A 16,600-nucleotide genomic window follows, 5' to 3' on the forward strand; every position below is an offset into this window, starting at 1 on the left:
GCTTACCTGGGCTGTGAGTGGCAGTCTTGCTTTAATGGTGGCAAAGGCTGGAAAATTATTGAAGATAACTTTAAGCCCCTACCTAGAAACTGCTATACCTGGCAATAACTAACTTTTGCCAGCATTTCAGCAAACTCGTGCATGGAGTATGCTGAATCTCTCAGTAAAACCTATTAACCCCTGTGTTACAGGCGTTACCATTCTCTCCTGAGAATGTAGCCGTTAATAAATTTCTCAGAGGTGTTCTTCCTTGTAGCTCAAATGAGTGCAAAACTTGGAGGCTTGGGAAGCAGTGGCTGTGATTCTGCCTGTTGAAACATGTACACCAGGGAAGAAAAACATGCAATTCACAGAAGACTCTCTGCCTCTTTACGGTTGATAGTTTTTCTTGAGCATGAATTTTGTGTAGAGAACAAGATTTAATCAGGTGCTGTACTTCAGAGTTAAATTCCACCTTCCCCTTAAGTGACAAAACTAATGAAGTCAGGGATGGTCGCTTAAATGAATAGGTGAAGTCTCCCTAATTTATGAGGAACAAGTAGGTTTATTGTCTGCTTCCTTCTTTTGAACTCATCATCCTGCAAAGCTATGCCAACACAGTGCGTGGAGGGCAAGCAAGGATATCTCCTGAGAATGAGCTTACTCTTTTGTTGTTCACTTGCTATCCTCATTAGCCTGTCAAAGAAACTGTGTTAATTTATTCCACAAAGGTCTATTGAAGTAAAGAAAATTAATCTTTGAACAAATATTGACTGAAAACTAAGATGGCAGCTACTTAGTTTTTCTCAGCTGTGTTATTCATACCGTAGGTTACAGTTTGGGGATCTGTTATTTAAAAAGGGAAAGAAAAGAAAAAAAAAAAAAAGGCAAAAAAAAAAAAAGCTCTCTTGACAGGTTTTATCAACTGAACCAGATGAATCTAGATCATATATAAGGAATTGTTTCCTTGAAAGCTGGGGAGATCTTCCACGATCTGTCTGCAGCTTTCTGTGCATGCCCCCACTTCAGCACCCCTGTCCAGTTGCTCCTGGCCAACACGCCTGCGCCGCAGCCTCTTTCCTCTCCTGCTGCCCCAGACTTTATTCTTTGCCCAGCACTGGCAGATTACATAGTTCCTTTGCATGTGGATGTTTCCGTGATCCGTCCAGTCCGCTGTACCTGCTGCTGTTTTGCCACACTGACTTTTTCCATCCAGAATTGCTACGCAGCTGCAGCTGCTGGCCACCTGAAGGCCATTTCTGCAGGAATGGGTTGTCAGGGAGGATGCAGCATGGGAGATGCTGAGCAGCCAGGAGAGGCAGCAACGCAGGGCAGTGTGGGGCTGCAGGCGCAGAAGAGTCTCCACGCAAGCTTAGATACTGCTTTTAGTAAAACAAAATCCTGCATGCTATTGTAGGTAGTTATGAGGAAGTTTAAACATTTGAATTTGGCAACATGACAATACGTGAGTTGGTCTAGTGGAAATGTCACAAGTTTTCTGTTTAATGAAATGATCAATCATGCTTGAAAAAAATCCATTCGCTGGTGCTGAATAGGAAGCTTTTCGTACTGTAGCGTAGCAGGGTAGAAGGAAGTATTTTTGTTGAGTGTGTTGAAGGAAATTGCACATGCTGCAGTTGCATAAATGGTCACTCAGCCAGGAGAACTTTCAAATCCTGTTACCAGGCTGTAGACACCGACAGTGCCGCTCTGCTCAGCGACTTACCAAGCAGCGTGTGAGTATGAGACCTTACGGCTTCCATTCAGAAGTTTTAAACTGAATTGTTAACTTTATACAGTTGCTTGGCAAGAGAACCGTGAATGAAGGGGACTGAAATAGGGTAGTGGAACAGTTGTTCAAATAAAGCCTGTGCTTTAACAAAGCGAATAAGGCAGCTTGGATGTTTTTTAGATTTCCCTTTCTGCAAGAGAGCAAGGTCGTGCTTCATACAACACTTGTGCGGGGGGGGAACGGGACAGGGGACAACAACACATTAATTTGCCAGGCATGTGCTTATCTTAGATGTTGTGACACAAATTGGCAAAAGTTATCATTGACTAGCATTAGGCCTTTTGGTTTTACTTTTGAACTCTTGATTTTTATTTGTCGAGTAAATTTTGCATAGTAACTCAGAGTCCTTGCCTTCTCCTCTTCTTCTAGCTGTGCTGTGCAGGTCGCAAGGTTTTCTTTTGCCAAGAGGAGAGGATGGAAATGGGTGGTATCTTTTGATAGTTTTCACTGTGACTAAAATCATCCCTCAGCCTTGATACTGCATAGCTCTTCCCCTTCCCTCCACCCTTCCCAAGCTGGCACGAATCAGTAATACTTTGTGATTAGAAATTTCACTGCAAAGCAGCATATTTTTTGTTAAATACTTGTTAATCAGGATTATCTGATGGAAGAGGAGCTGCTGATAGCTGATTAAATACAAATTTACGCTGAGTATTTCATGCCTCTTCAGCTGATCTGCAAAGGTCATTAACATGACAGGGATTTTGTATTCCTTAAACAAGTTTATGCTAAAAGCAGATGCATTGCAGAATGTGGTTGACTTTGCTGTAGAAGCAGAAAAAGAATTGTAATATGAAATGGGAAGATCACTCTTCAAAAGAAACCTGGAGATGCAACATATTGACAGGGTGGATTCTGGTACCCGGAACAATATCTGAAGTAGGAGCAACAGTGGTTTTACTGGAGACGGGTTAGAGTGACGACACTCAAGTGTTTAAATGAGCCAAAAATCCTGAAACAGAAGCAGCCTGCAAAACCCCAAATGGAAAAGGCTTATGAGCCCTTCACCACAAAGAAAGGTGCCAGTTTGGGCAGGTTCATCATCCAGTTACTGTACTAAAAAAGGTAGACTGTTTGCTGTATAAACCTACTCTAAATGATCTTAAAGACCCTTAGAATGCTTGCAATAGATCTCAGTGCTGCATTTCCATAGGAAATGCTGTTCTGTCTGCCTATACAAATACTAATTTTCTAAACCAGAAACTTAGTTTTGAAGCAGGATATCTAAGTAATCCTAGAGTAAGTTCAGAAAGGTAAAAACTGCCATTGGCCGAATTTGTCTTTACCTGATGAAAACTGTAGCAATGAAGGATTTTTCCCTGTGCGCAATATATATGACACTGTAAATAAAGCTTGAACCGAGACCTACTTTTTTTCTGCTGCAGCTATGTGTAATTTGGCTCAGTAATGCAGAGATGTAATGCTCTATTTTTTGTGCTGTAACTCTGTGTAACTTAACTCAGTAATGCTGAGATGCAATGCTCTATTTCTGATGCTTGTGATCATGGATAGCTAATTGCCTTACTGACTCACAGAAGAGTTTGTAAGGATGCCTCTCCATTTGCTTGTAATGTCACTTCCATAAAATCACAGCTGTTTTTTGAAATTGGCATGTTTTATTTGCATTCCTAAAGAATTATGTAGGTTCCTCGGCACTGCAGGATTAACTTTGATTTACCCCTGGCACTGGCTTATGTAATTGAAATACTGTGTACTGTTTATGTTTAATGGGATTTTTCTATTTGTTCAGATTCTGAAGGCGAGCTGCTGCATCGATAATCTGAGGAAGGGAGTTCTCTGTTAAGACTGCAAGAAGATACTACTAACTGGTAAACACTTCCTTAGGTGTCTTTGCTTGTAGAATGTTTCTTTGTTTTTCATAATATTTTAGGCCAAGGAATACAAAGTATTTTGATGTATTGAAAGCAAGAAGTAGTTCATGCAGAATTTTTTTTTTTTTGTAATTAACTGTAGCTTACCAGACAAAAGGCTGAGTAGCAGTGGATAACATGTGGGTATTTAAATGGGACTACAAAGTGATTAAACTCCTGCTCTCACAGTAGGAGAAAAAAGACTAGCCTTTTTTCTGAAGTGGGATGTTAAACATTGTCTATTTGCCTTTTCCACTGAGACTAATACAGCGTGGCTGTACCTCTTACTATATAAAGACTATTTGAAGCATGATAGTGCAAACATTGAAACTTCAAATCTGATGCTTCAGAGCCTAGAGAGAGAGAAAAAAGGAAACTTTAAGGAAATCTAGTTTAGAAGTTGAACGTGGCTAAGAATGCAAATTTGAGTGTCCAGGTGCTTTGAAAGATGCCATTAATGTGCTTTTAATTATTCTATGGGTGTTTGTTGAGGCATAATTTTCACTGAAAATAATATATGATAATAAAATTAAGGATGTATTGTAATTCATAGGCATTTAGTCATTTGTAGGTTGCCTCTAGGTTCGGAATGGTAAAAGGATCATCAGTGAAGAGCTCTGACCACTTGGTAGCAGTTTACCAGCCCATAAGTGAAGACGTTGAGCTACGCTATTACAAGGCAATCACAAACAAACATGAGAATTTAGGACATCTGAGTATGTCTTGATATAGCTAAATCGTATGCACGTTGATAGTAGGTACCAGATTTACAGCTCACTTCTCAAATATTTGATGTTGTAAATGAAGTAGCAGTCCTCAGTACGGGGGAAGACATCCACAAAGTTGTAAACTAAATGTGTGTTCAGTTTTTCTCTGTGATTGTGTCTTACTATATACGTTCTATAAAGCTTGAATGCTACCCTTCTGCTTCCTACTACCGTTTGAGCTACAGGGCTAAGTAAACTTGTGTCAGGAGAGGGTTCTTAGCCCAGAACGGGGTGATGCAGCTGGGTTCAAGGATGAACGTGGAAAGAAGCAGCATCCTAGCCAGTAAGGAAGCATTAAGCTTTTATGAGCCAAATATTTACAGATGCTTTACATGCCAGTTAATTTGCCTAAATTTTATAAGCAATTGAGGATAACTGTATGAAGTTGTGTTGTGTAGCTGTTGCTAATAACCAGGGTTCACAGAGAATATTAAAATACTTTGTTCTGTTACCCTGCCACTCTGTGAAACCTAGATTAATGATAGGAAAGTTTCGAAGGCTTGTAGTGGTCAATAATTTGCATCTGTTAGAAATGACATAGTGGAAACAGTGTTTGACCTTATGTAGTCTTTTTTTATATAAGGATGACTTGTATAGTACAGGTATTTGTGAGCAATAATTTCAAGAGCTTTGTTGCCTGGCTCTGTGAAAATAGCAGCTCCTGACACTAAAATGTGTATGAGACTCCTTCCCAAATAACCAGTTTGAAAATGTATGTCCGTCAGTTTGCAGGAGAAAGAACCACTGGTGTGTAGTACGTCACAATTTGAGGTACCAAAGCACTGTATTACCAACACAAGTTTTGAACCATATTGTAGTTATCTGACAGTAATTTTCAGGTTAATCCTTTGGACTATTCTGATCATATATGATGTGAATAAATAATGTGTGTATGCACTAAATTTGACTGCATAGCTTGCACCATACAGAAAATTCAAAATCTTACTAGCCTGCCAGTGAGGGGTCCTCTGTCTGTTTCCCTACTTTGGCTTCCCTTCCCATCCCATCATCCACCCATCTCTCTCTGAGAGAGAAGTTTAACAGGATGGCCATGCTGAGTGAAACTAGGTAATTCTAGAAGGTAGCTCTTTGTCTGCAACTGTGGTAAAATATTTGTCTTAATTCAACATTTCCTTTAGGACCAAGCAGTGCTTTTTAGCTCGGGGTGGTGCTGCACAAACTTGATTTCACTGTTTCCAGCATTAACTTTGGTCTGGGAAGACATCAGCTGAGAGCCTACTGAGCTCTGCCACGTTTTAGACCTGACCCAGGTCTCAGCTCAGGCTCCCTGCTCTGGGACTATGCTGAAAAGAGAATGCGACGCATCAACACCGCATCCCTTGGGGCAGAGTGTGTCCGGGTCTTGCGTGCCTGGTGCTGAGACAGAAATATTAAGCCAGCTGGACCTTGCTGTGGTGCAGACTAGCCCAGGTGGTTGTATGAGACGTGTGCCTATTTCATCCAGGTGGTATTTCTTTTGGTTATGATGTTTCAGCTGTCCTTCATCACAGACACTGAAGGACATACAACATTTTAGTGTTTGCCCTATTTTTCTTGTAGTAGCTTTTCTTTTTCATTATGTTAACTTACTTGGATTATTTTTTTCAGAGTATCAGTCATTCAGAAAAGATCTTGATAATTATCTCCTGCTTTTGTGTATAATCTCTGATAATTATTCATTCTTATTTTATAGCTTTATCTCTCATATGCAGCTTGAACTTGTCTGTGTGCTTGAAGATTTAAAAATCTTTCCATGCAACTTAAAATTGTTCCCCTGTAATGATGATGGGGAGATGTTTTAAGCAAACTGATTAACATGTTGTGGAGTCCCTGTTCCAGCACTGATATTGCAGTGTTTGTGGATTAACAGGTTTTGCATTTTGTGCTAATTTAATAAACATGCAAACGCCTTCAGTATTATGTTTGCAAAGTGGAAGCAAATGCATACCTGTCATTTTCTTACTAATTTTGAGAACGCTTTGTTGTGGCTTGTATAGCTCTTATAAGAGTAGCATTTGTCTGGCTGACATATCTTTCAATGTTCTGCTTCCTCATGGGGAGAATCTTTAAAATTTCTTCAGTAACTATTTCAGTCTTTTAGTGCAAATCCCTTAATATGTACTAAACTTAAAAGGTGCAGGAAAGTTTCTTTCTAGTTGTCCCCATACCTGTGTGCCTACAAAAGGTTAGAAGTGAAGGACCTCGTTCAGAAGAGATACTGTATTGAGTAAGGCCACATTGCATGTGTTACGGACTTCTGTATGGCTTTGACTGTCTTGGAAGTTTATATAACGTCAAACGTGCTGCAAGAAATATAAAGCAAGGCTCTATTTTGTTTTGCACAGTGCTAAATGTTTCCTCTATTAAATGAGGAAATAGGCATTAAAAAATGTGCAGCTTTTAATGTGTGGTTTCAGAAGGATTTTTTCTTTGTTTGGGGAAACCTATGTAACCAACATAAAGTGGTGAAGTCACAAATGCTTCTGAGCAACTTGAAAAGCTCTCACCGCAGAGCCTACCAGATACCAGCAGCAGGGTAATGTGGGAACCATCGGGGTAGAAGAATAATCCATCACAATGAGGCTATATGCTGTAAATAAATGAAGAAAAATTAATGTCTTTCTGACAACTGAAACCACGTTTACTTCCCGTTTGTGCCACAAGTTAAAAACCATCTCCTTTGGTAGTGTTGCTCTAAATATATTGCTGTAGGTTTGCCTATAAATTCTATTTGCAATTCAGCAGAGCTTCTTGAATTGATTTGTCATCCATGTGAAAGCAGGTTTGTTGAAATGGTTCTTTGTATATGGAGGTTAAGTACTTTTTGTGTTTTTGACACCCACTATAAAATACTTTGGTAGAAATTCTGATCATTTTACTGATGTTCTACTAGCATGCATTTATTTTGTATTACTGCTGGTATCTAAGGCAAGAAAGAGGAATAGCTGATGGTTTTTTAGGCCAAACTGAGCTGTCTCCTATTTATTTGCTGTATTTTTATCTTGGGGCTTGTTTAATGTGGCTGGTTGTGATAGCATGGGAATAGATTGAGGGGCTAAAAGCTTTTGTGCAATCCTGTGGTTTTTGAAGTCTAATAGTATGTATTAACAATTAAGGTAAATAATCTGCCTGTGCTGACACAATGCAATGTGGTATCTTTCCTCTCACAGTGGACATAAAATTACTTAAAACCTTGAATGAAGATGGTAGTAATCTGGAAATGATCAGTGATGGGGTTTTTTGGGGGGTTTTTTTTGGTTGTTTTTTTTTTTAACTGTAATCAAGCAGAACTCAATGTAGAGCTCTCAAAATATCCTTCCTTTACATGCAGTACTCCTACTGCAACAGTTAGTAGAGCAAGCTTAAAAAGAAGTGAATTTTGAATCTGGTTTAACTGCTCATTTAGTAAACTGTGTTCTGCTTGAGACTTTGGCAATGCCAAATTGTTTATGAAGATAAAGCTGCTATTTTTCTCCACCTGTAAATAATTGCTCAGGACAACATGAACTGTTTAATTCTGTTTGTGCAATGAGCCTTCAAATCAAAGACATTAATTTAAGCGTTGTTTTGACTTTTTGAAAAGTCACTTTTAAACAGACCAGTGAAGTATGTAAACTTTTCTCATCAGAAGGACATTTGACCTGAAAAGCTGTGCTTGTTGGGACAGGTGACTGGACTTTCATATTATGTTTTATGTGGTCTGTTCTATTAGGTTAATGACAGATGTTGCTTATTTCACTTCCTGACTTACAGAAGGACTCTTAAATGCTTGTTAAAGGAAATTTCTAGTTTTTGTATGGGTTTTTTGTTGTTTTTTTTTAACTCTGTAGGGACTTGGGACTATTAACATGTAGTCCCTCAGACCTGGTTAGTATTCAGCTTACTGCTTGACCACGTAACTGCAGTTTTATTATTTAGAGTCATAGAATATCTCAAGTTGGAAAGGCCCCATAAGGATCATCGAGTCCAACTCCCTGCTCCTCGCAGGACTACCTAAAACTAAACCATATGACTAAGAGCATCGTCCAGATGCTCCCTGAACTCTGCCAGGCTTGGTGCCACGACCGCTTCCCTGGGGAGCCTCTTCTAGTGACCGACCACCCTCTCAGTGAAGAACCTTCTCCTAATGTCCAATCTGAACTTCCCCGATGCAGCTTGCCCCCTTTTAGCTCATTGTGGAATTAATTTTGGAAATTATTAAGCAGAAATAACTGTGCAGCTGTTGAGACTCAGTATCATTAAGTTACGATGCAGGAATTAAGACCTTGTGGTATGGCTCCTGGGTTTTTTTTCCTGACTGGTGGAAAAGGTGTTGAAAACACACAATGGTCCCCCTAGGAGCTGGGCCCAGACATTCCCGTATTATGTCTCTTATGTTTGTTACCCTGTGTTCTCTATTTTTTGTGCATGCTTCCTTCTTAAATGTTACCCAATAAACATTCGAGGTCACAGGTTAAAATAACTTGGTTAGATTTTTCCTTTCTGGACAGCTAGTGATTGATATGACTTGTTTGAGTATTCTTGTTTATCATTTTTACTGGCATCTAATTACCCATGTTTTTCTTTGTATTAGAACAGTCTGAAACTTCTATTACTGGAATATTTCTGTTTAACCGTTCTGAAATCTTTCCTTTTTTAATTTTAGCTGAAACAGTTATCACAAATCTTTCCGTGTAGGTGGAGCTCAGGACACTCCTGGTCAAGCTGGAGGTGCTTTCAACAGTCTCAGCACTATGTGACAGTTACTCTGGCCGGAGCAGGGCTCCTCTGATCCTTCTTAGCAGAAATTACTGCCTGTCCCAAGGCTCTGCCATGGAGTCACTCTTGCACAGTGTTGCCTCCTGGCTTGTGCACAAGTTACTACTACGAAGGAGCTGCCTCTACTGAGACTTGCTTAGGGGGGCAGTACTAGGGACCTTTGGGAGAAGGCGCTTTAAAGCAAACTGCTTAGGTAGCCCCTCTAACCTGCTCAGCTCTCAAGTCTGAGAAGCATGTGGCAAAATTGACTGCTGTTGATTTCCATAGGAGGAGCTTTTCAGGCTTTTTAAAAGCTAGTCTGTGTTCTTTGAAATTTGGAATAAACAAATCCATTGCCTCTGAGCAGCAGAGGTGTTGTCTGTGAAACTTCTGTAGCTCTAGCCTAATCGTCTTAGGTCTAGATTCATCTTACAGTTTTACCTATCAGAGCATTAACTATGGCTTCAGCTCTCAATTTCTGATAGTGTTGAGGAACCAGTTTATGGTGAGAACTCACTGAAACCAGTAAAAAGATGTCTTAGGTGGTAAGTTACTCTCTTCTCTAGTTGGTTTCCTTTCGTGATAGAAGTTCCTTTCTGTTCATATGACCTAGTATAGTCCTGAGGAAAGTGGTTTACCCTGAGCTTAGAAATCTAGATTATAAGAAATAAGGACTCCTCTGTTTAAGTGTTAGTGAATAGGGCTATGGGTCTTGGGGTTGCTCAGAGCTGATAATGCACTACTAATAATGTTGAATGGGAAAGCCCTTTTGACCTTTTCTTGTTTTACTGTTTTTATTACACAAGTGGATGAGTGTTGCTGCAAACTTCCTGGGCAGGGTATGGTTTCACTTCTGTTATGCTGATATTGAGTCAGAACTCTCAGTCTTAAACTTTGCCATAGTCCTAAGAAATTATATCATTTGTATAGCTGAGATAAAAAAGCTGTTGAATCATTTGGTTGGTATTCAGGAATGCTTTACAGCTGGGTGTTAACAGCATAACATCAAAGGAAGCATCAAATGCAGAAAATAGCAATGTCAAGTAGTCATAGGGAAGTTAGATGTGCAATAGATAGCAAACGGCAATATCATTTGATATAAAGGTATCCAATATCTCTCCCTAGCTTAGGAGTACTTAAGTAATTTTTTTGAGGAGTAAAAACCTGAATGCTATATAGTTCTTCAAAATTCTGCTCGTGTAATATACCCAGTACTAAATCACTTCAGGATTTAGATTTATGAAACTTCAAAAGAAATATAGGAGATAATATGCTACCAAAAATAGCAAGTTGAGTTGCTTGAATAATTGACTGTTAGATACAGGACTTGCTTCAATAATTCTCGCAGGCTTTTTTTTTTTCCCTTGGTTTGTTTGTTTGTTTTTCTTCAGTAAAACAGGAAGTTGTGTAGCCTGGATTAAAACATCACAGTTCTACCCCCCACCCCACTGCCAAAAAACCAAGCACCACAAACAAACAAACAAACAAACAAAAAAAAACCACCTCAAATTAAACAATGCAAAGAAGTCCCATCAAATTAAACAACGCAAAGAAGTCCCATCTCTGTTTTCCTAAAAGTCCTTATTTGTCTTCTGGTTCCCCAACATTTAATATTCTCACTTGCTTTGAGGAGTGAAAAAGTTTATTTGGAAATATTTAACTTTCTGATTTGGTTAAAAAATCTCTTGTACTTGGTCTTCAACTTGCAGCTTTTTTCAATGTAAAGCTCTGACAAGATGCAAAAATGAGGATTATGATAGTTCATTTTACTGTTTCCACTAAGCCAAAGTAATGGTTTGTTGTGGAAAACATAGCTGTAAGTGGATGAAATGTAAATTTTCATGCTGAATATTGGTCTTTATATGTGTGAATATCCCCGTATGCCATACAAGCTTCACAATTATCTGTTGTTTTCCCTCTTTTTTTTTTTTTTGTTTTGATAAAAAGGCTATATGTATATAACCTTGTTTCCCTCTTGTTAATCTATAGTGCAGCACCTAAACTTCCTTGAAATATTTTCTTCAAAGCAAACCTGATGGCTCTTTGCTACTTTCCTTTTGAAGCCAAATCTTCAGACTAATCCTTAGAGAAACGGAAACAGTGCTTTCTGGACCTCGCTTGGAGCGAGTACGCCGAGTAATTAATTGCGCTTCTAACTTAGCCTGTGGAACTGAGAGTGCCGCTAGATGTTTGGGTGCACGCTTTGAAGAGCTGTATGCCAATAGAACTGTGTAGAATATGAGTCATATTGGCATAAAAGCATTTTAATCTGTACATAAAGGACAGAAAGCATAACGTGCTTTTGGCAGGTGTCTAACGCAGGATGAGAACTGCCAAGAAAGCTTTCATGTCAGATCACCCTTTCTATTGTTAAATTATAAACCTAAAACACAGGTTTGAGTGTAGCAAGTAATACGAGATTCTATAAGACAGCATTGAGAAAATACATAGGCTAGGGAAAGGCTTAATGTAACACATAGACTTTTAGGACGCAATTTAGCTTCAGAAGGATAAACAAAAATGAATGGAGAAGAAAGATTTGGACTGAAGTTTTGTACAGCCAGAAGTCAAAAAGGTGGTTTTATAGCACACAACCAGTAGATTTGCTTTCTTATAAAAAACTAAGGTCACTTAGCAGTAGTGATAGCCTACCTTTGCATAGACTTTAAACTAATGTTTGATTGCCATACAGATAGAGCAGAATCTTCTTTTAGAATCACGGATGTTAATGCTGGAGTTCGCATCCATTAGCATTGAACCATGGGTTCTTCTGCAGATGCCCTGAAACTTCCTTTGAAACATGATCTTAGCTATGATTTATTTTTTATAGCTTAGCCATCTGTTATTGTTACTTTAGTAAAAATCAAGTTTTATTACTAAACATTTCTTGGTGTTCTTTTTTTACTACCCACAAGATGTGGGATGTATTTGACTTGCGGTTCTGTTTTGGACTGGGCTTGGGTTTTATGTTTTAGTGTGTGCTTCTAAGGGTAACCAATTTTTGGAGTAGTTTCTCAAACTTAATTTCAAGTCTGTAACTGAAGCAAGAGAGCAGAAGTGTCTAAAAATTGCCAGAGCAGTCTTTGAGCCAGGGCCTGTTCTCTTCAGCAATATGCAAAGGGTGGATAAGATTCATGGACTGAGAACACCTCTGCCATAGTCCACCTTTGGCTCACACAGAGGTCAAGTTGGTCATGCTTACCAAGGGAAATCCTAGTGCAAGGTTGAACTTCAGACAATTTAAGCATTTGCTCTTAAAGCAGCAATGTTGATTGTGTTTTGAAGACTACTAATGCCTGGGTGCCTAATACCTCACATGAAGTACCTGAATCTTGTGCAAGCTTTCTTTAATAAGTGTTGTAAGCTTTATGAAGTAATTCTTTCTGAAGTTCCCTGACAAGCTGAGGTACCAATCGAGTACACAGAAAGTAATTTAGAATCTTATTGTAGAGTTGTTGTTAATTCTTTCTTACTACTCAATGTTTTCAGTTCTTAATAGGCAGAAAAACCCGAGTGTTGGAAAGTCTGCAAAATCACTGTTCTTGTAGCAAATCTTGACTGACAGTTGCTGACAAGTCTATGTTTGTCTGTAGAGGCTTCTTAATTAGTTCAGCCAGGGTTGGGCAAAAGACATTGGTTTCGTACTGGACGTTAATGGTTAGCTTTTCTCTTCTGAAATCTGTTTTCATGTACTGCTGAGTTAAGCGGCATCAGTTCCAATACGAGGTGGATACCCAAAACACAGGGCTTACTCAGTGGTGAGCCAGCTACTAATTTTTTTTTTTTTTTCAAGTTTCATTATCCACAATGATGCCAAGTTTACTTTGTGTATCTTTTATATTTGGGTACCATTTGGCTTGGGTCAACTATAGGCTTTTCCTCGGACAAACCGAATGATGCTTGGTTTTGTTTTCTTCTGAAAGTGAATAGCTGCAGTTTAGATGATTCACTGTCCCTCTCTAATGGCTGTAGATGTTTTTTCACATTTGTTCTCCAACTGTTGTGACAATTCTTTGAATTCCTGTTGTAGTTGGCCTGAGATGTTAGCATATGCTTTGACGTTTTTGTGCTGTGGTGAAGCTGCAAGTCAAGGAGGGGGGGCGAATAATAGAAATTCCTAGGATGGGATGCATTAATCTTTGCTGTTTGACTCCACAAAATGGTATTAAAAAAAGCTACACAAAATCCATGAGCTCTTAACCCACTGAATAAAAGGTAATTTTCCTGCCCAGAGCTGCTTCTCTGTGTAATATAACGTTAAATACTTGGCTGCCTCAGAATCACAAGCAATTGAAAAGATGCTCAGTTCTGTATTATTCAATTTTCACTACCTATTAAATTATATAGTATACATGTCTCGTCTTGTGCCTGTTGGTGTTCTTTCTATATTAATCTGCAGATCCAAGCCTTGAGAATCAGTCAGAAGGAAGCTCAGATGTTTTGCAGATCCTCTGTACTAACTGAGAGAACCCAAGTAATGCACTCTGAACCTAGCAATAGGCAGTTGTTCATTTAGACACTGTTGTGTCTGAATTAAGGTGCATCCGGACGTGCAAAAATTAATTGTGTAAAAAAAAATCCATCACACCATTAATTTCACATCTGGCCATTTTTAATGGATGTTCGCTGGTTATTCCCCTTGATCTGCAAGTCAATTCCTTATCCATTTAGACAGTGCTTTATTATATTGCATAGTGGTAACCTCTAAATTTAAAATATCATGTGCTGTGAAATCACACTGTGCAAAAATCAAATATCTGTCAGCTTGCCAGTATAAACCAACTTGATAGCATTAAATGTGCTCAGTCTGATCTGTTTTGCATGAAGGCATGCTCATCGATACCAAAAGATAGGGATCCAGTTAATGGATTCCTGTGCTAACATCTCTTTGCCTGTTATTGAGGATAGTCCAACTGACCTATAATTCTCAGCTTTCCTGGTTGCTGCTTCTTTGCCTGATGGCTCTACTAGGCCGTTCACTGAAGCCTTCAGGGCAAGCTGCCTGAGCATCAGCACACTTTTCTTGCAGGTGGTAAGTGCTTGTGATTATCAGTGCAGTGTTCTGTCCAGAAAGATGTAAGAGCTGAGCAATTGTAGGTTTTTTCCTAATAATTTTATCAGTTGGAAATTTAGACATTTCTGTTAGTATTGAACTAATGCTGTTAGGAACATTTTATAAAAAGTCCCTTAGCCTTGCAGCTATAGTGGTTAGGTTTTTTGGGTTTTTGTTTTGGTTTGGTTTTTTGGGTTGGTTGTTTTTTTTTTTTTTTTTTTTTCTTCTCTGTTACGTTCATATTTATTTCGATAGTCTGGTCATTCTAATGAATTTGGACTTCTCCTTTCTGTTTATAGCTCAGTGAATTAAATTGGACTCTCACGCAAAATCATCTTAACCAGATATCTTGACTACCAAAAAAACCCTATTTTTAGGTATAACTTTTTTTGTGTTCTTAAATATTTTGTCCTATTTGATTTTTCTTTTGCTTTTTTCTTATTTCAGGAAATGAGCTTTTTGAAGTAATGTTGGGTCTGACTTTGGTTTCGGTTTCTCTATTCGCGATACCAGTTATGTTCATCCCTGACCTGCAGGGGACCAGTGTTTTCCAGTCAGTGTTTGATTTTTTGTCGCTTTGTCTCAAAGCGCGAATTGAGCAGTCTGCAGTCATGAGGAGGGGAAAAAAATATTTAAAACATGGCTCGTGAGAGTGGGTGAGTTTTAGGGAAGTTGCAACAGCTCATACGAAGATAGTGCTGTTAACCATCTTTTTGTCCTGTGAAGCAGTTGTTGTCCCGAAGTACTAGCTGTTGCTTACTACTGAGAGAGCAAAGGGGAGCTGAAACCAAGTAGCAAAGGAAAAAGCAGATGCTACTCAAAGAAATCCTAGTCAAGGGGGAAGCCTCTGAGAGAGATGCATGCACTGGACAGGAGAAATAAATTTCTACAGTCGTAACAGTGTCTGACAGTTGTCTTTTTGCTTATGTTCAGTTCTGTGGGCTGTGAAGAGTCGTTCTCACTAGGATCTCCACTCTGCTTCTTGCCTATGGTGCTGTAGATCTTCAGAGCCTTCCCTAGCTAATGTTACACTATTACTTCCTATGAAGCTTTATGAGCTACTGTAGTACTCCATATCCTCTCCTTTAATCAGTACTATTAACATGATTATTTTACCAGCCTTAAGATGGTGGTTAATAATGTGTGTAGCTGACTGAGGCTGTCCAAGAATGCTAGTTTTCTGTGTTAAGCAAATGATTTTCAGTGGCGACTTAAAAGTGCCTTCTCTGGAGGTCAGCATGCAAGCCATGAGTTTTTTTTCAAGAGCTAATTTCTGTGGTTGAATTAAGAATCGCGTGTTACTCTCTTTCTTTCTTTTTAAAGTTAGTATGTGCAAAGTGAAATGCAAGTGGAACAATTTGCTATTGGTATTTTATTGCAAGTTTGATGCTTTAGTAATTAAATTTATTACGGGATGTGTGTTCTTAGGGATTATCTAACACCAGCAGCCTTTTTCCCTAGAAACATTTGTTGCCAAATAATTGTGTTCCCTATTTATTTATATGCCTAGAGATAAAACACAGTCCTGCATTCTGTTTTTTTGTAATGTCTTTCTCAACAGTCAGTGGCATATAGATCCAGAATTATGTTTATGAAGTAGATCCAGGAAAACAATACAGTGTCTGGAACAGATGTGTGTTTGCTTTTACAGGGTCATGTAGCTTACGTTTAAGACTTCTGGTGAAAAAGAATGAATTTTCATAATCTCTTTTTCTTTTAAAACAGACTGGAGGCCAAGAACAGAGTGCAGCACTGGCTGTAGGTAAGAATTGAAACTTAACCTGCTTGAAAACTCTCCTGACATATAAGAAGCAAAAATTATAATACGTTAAAGGACAGAAAATGGGACTGTGCTGAATACTAGCAATTTTCTCTTCAAGAACTCCTTTGCCCCCATTTGCTTCTACAACTTTTGAAATTTCTAGTGCTCACTAGGAAGTCCTGATCTATAACCTAATTTATGCCTCCCTGTGGTTAAAGATGCTAAACAAGGTTGGAAGTGTTTGGTTTTTCGCTTGCACGGTACCTCACCACACAGCCTAGTAACGATTTTTGAAAACTCTTCACCATAGCAATGTGAAGAAGTCCCATTGTTTCAATAAAGGCATTTTTAGTGTGCACGGAGTATAGTAGTTTGGCCACATTTAAGAACTTACCCTGGAAGATTGTGCTTAAACTTCTTGCAAGATGTGAATGAAGAGAGAATGTTTTGGTGTTTTTTTTTCTTTCTCAGTCTCTTTAGTAAAGTTACTGTGTTAACTTCAAATCCTTTCTCAACCAGAAGCCTTATACCAGAAACCAGTATTTTGAACCGGCTTGTAAGACTGAAGAGGTAGCATATGCTCATGTGAAGGTTTTAGCTTTTAGTTTTACAACCTGCTACGTGTCATCTAAGCTACTG

General features: G+C 38.8%; 1 protein-coding gene across 5 annotated transcripts in view; it reads left to right on the forward strand.

Annotated features, from left to right (window-relative positions):
- The window catches only part of CYRIB (CYFIP related Rac1 interactor B), a 102,166-nt gene that overhangs the window by 55,377 nt on the left and 30,189 nt on the right, over positions 1-16,600 (forward strand). For 2 of the 5 annotated variants that reach the window (XM_082312582.1, XM_082312581.1), the window contains exons 2-3: positions 3,522-3,600; positions 15,925-15,961. The gene's annotated coding sequence lies outside the window, so the exon portion shown is untranslated. Of the gene's footprint in view, positions 1-1,664; positions 1,716-3,521; positions 3,601-15,924; positions 15,962-16,600 lie in introns of those variants that run through there. The other 3 variants (XM_082312583.1, XM_082312585.1, XM_082312584.1) reach the window with 3 other exon arrangements.

Source organism: Platalea leucorodia (assembly GCF_965183815.1).
Source record: "Platalea leucorodia genome assembly, chromosome: 1".
Lineage (NCBI taxonomy): Eukaryota > Metazoa > Chordata > Aves > Pelecaniformes > Threskiornithidae > Platalea > Platalea leucorodia.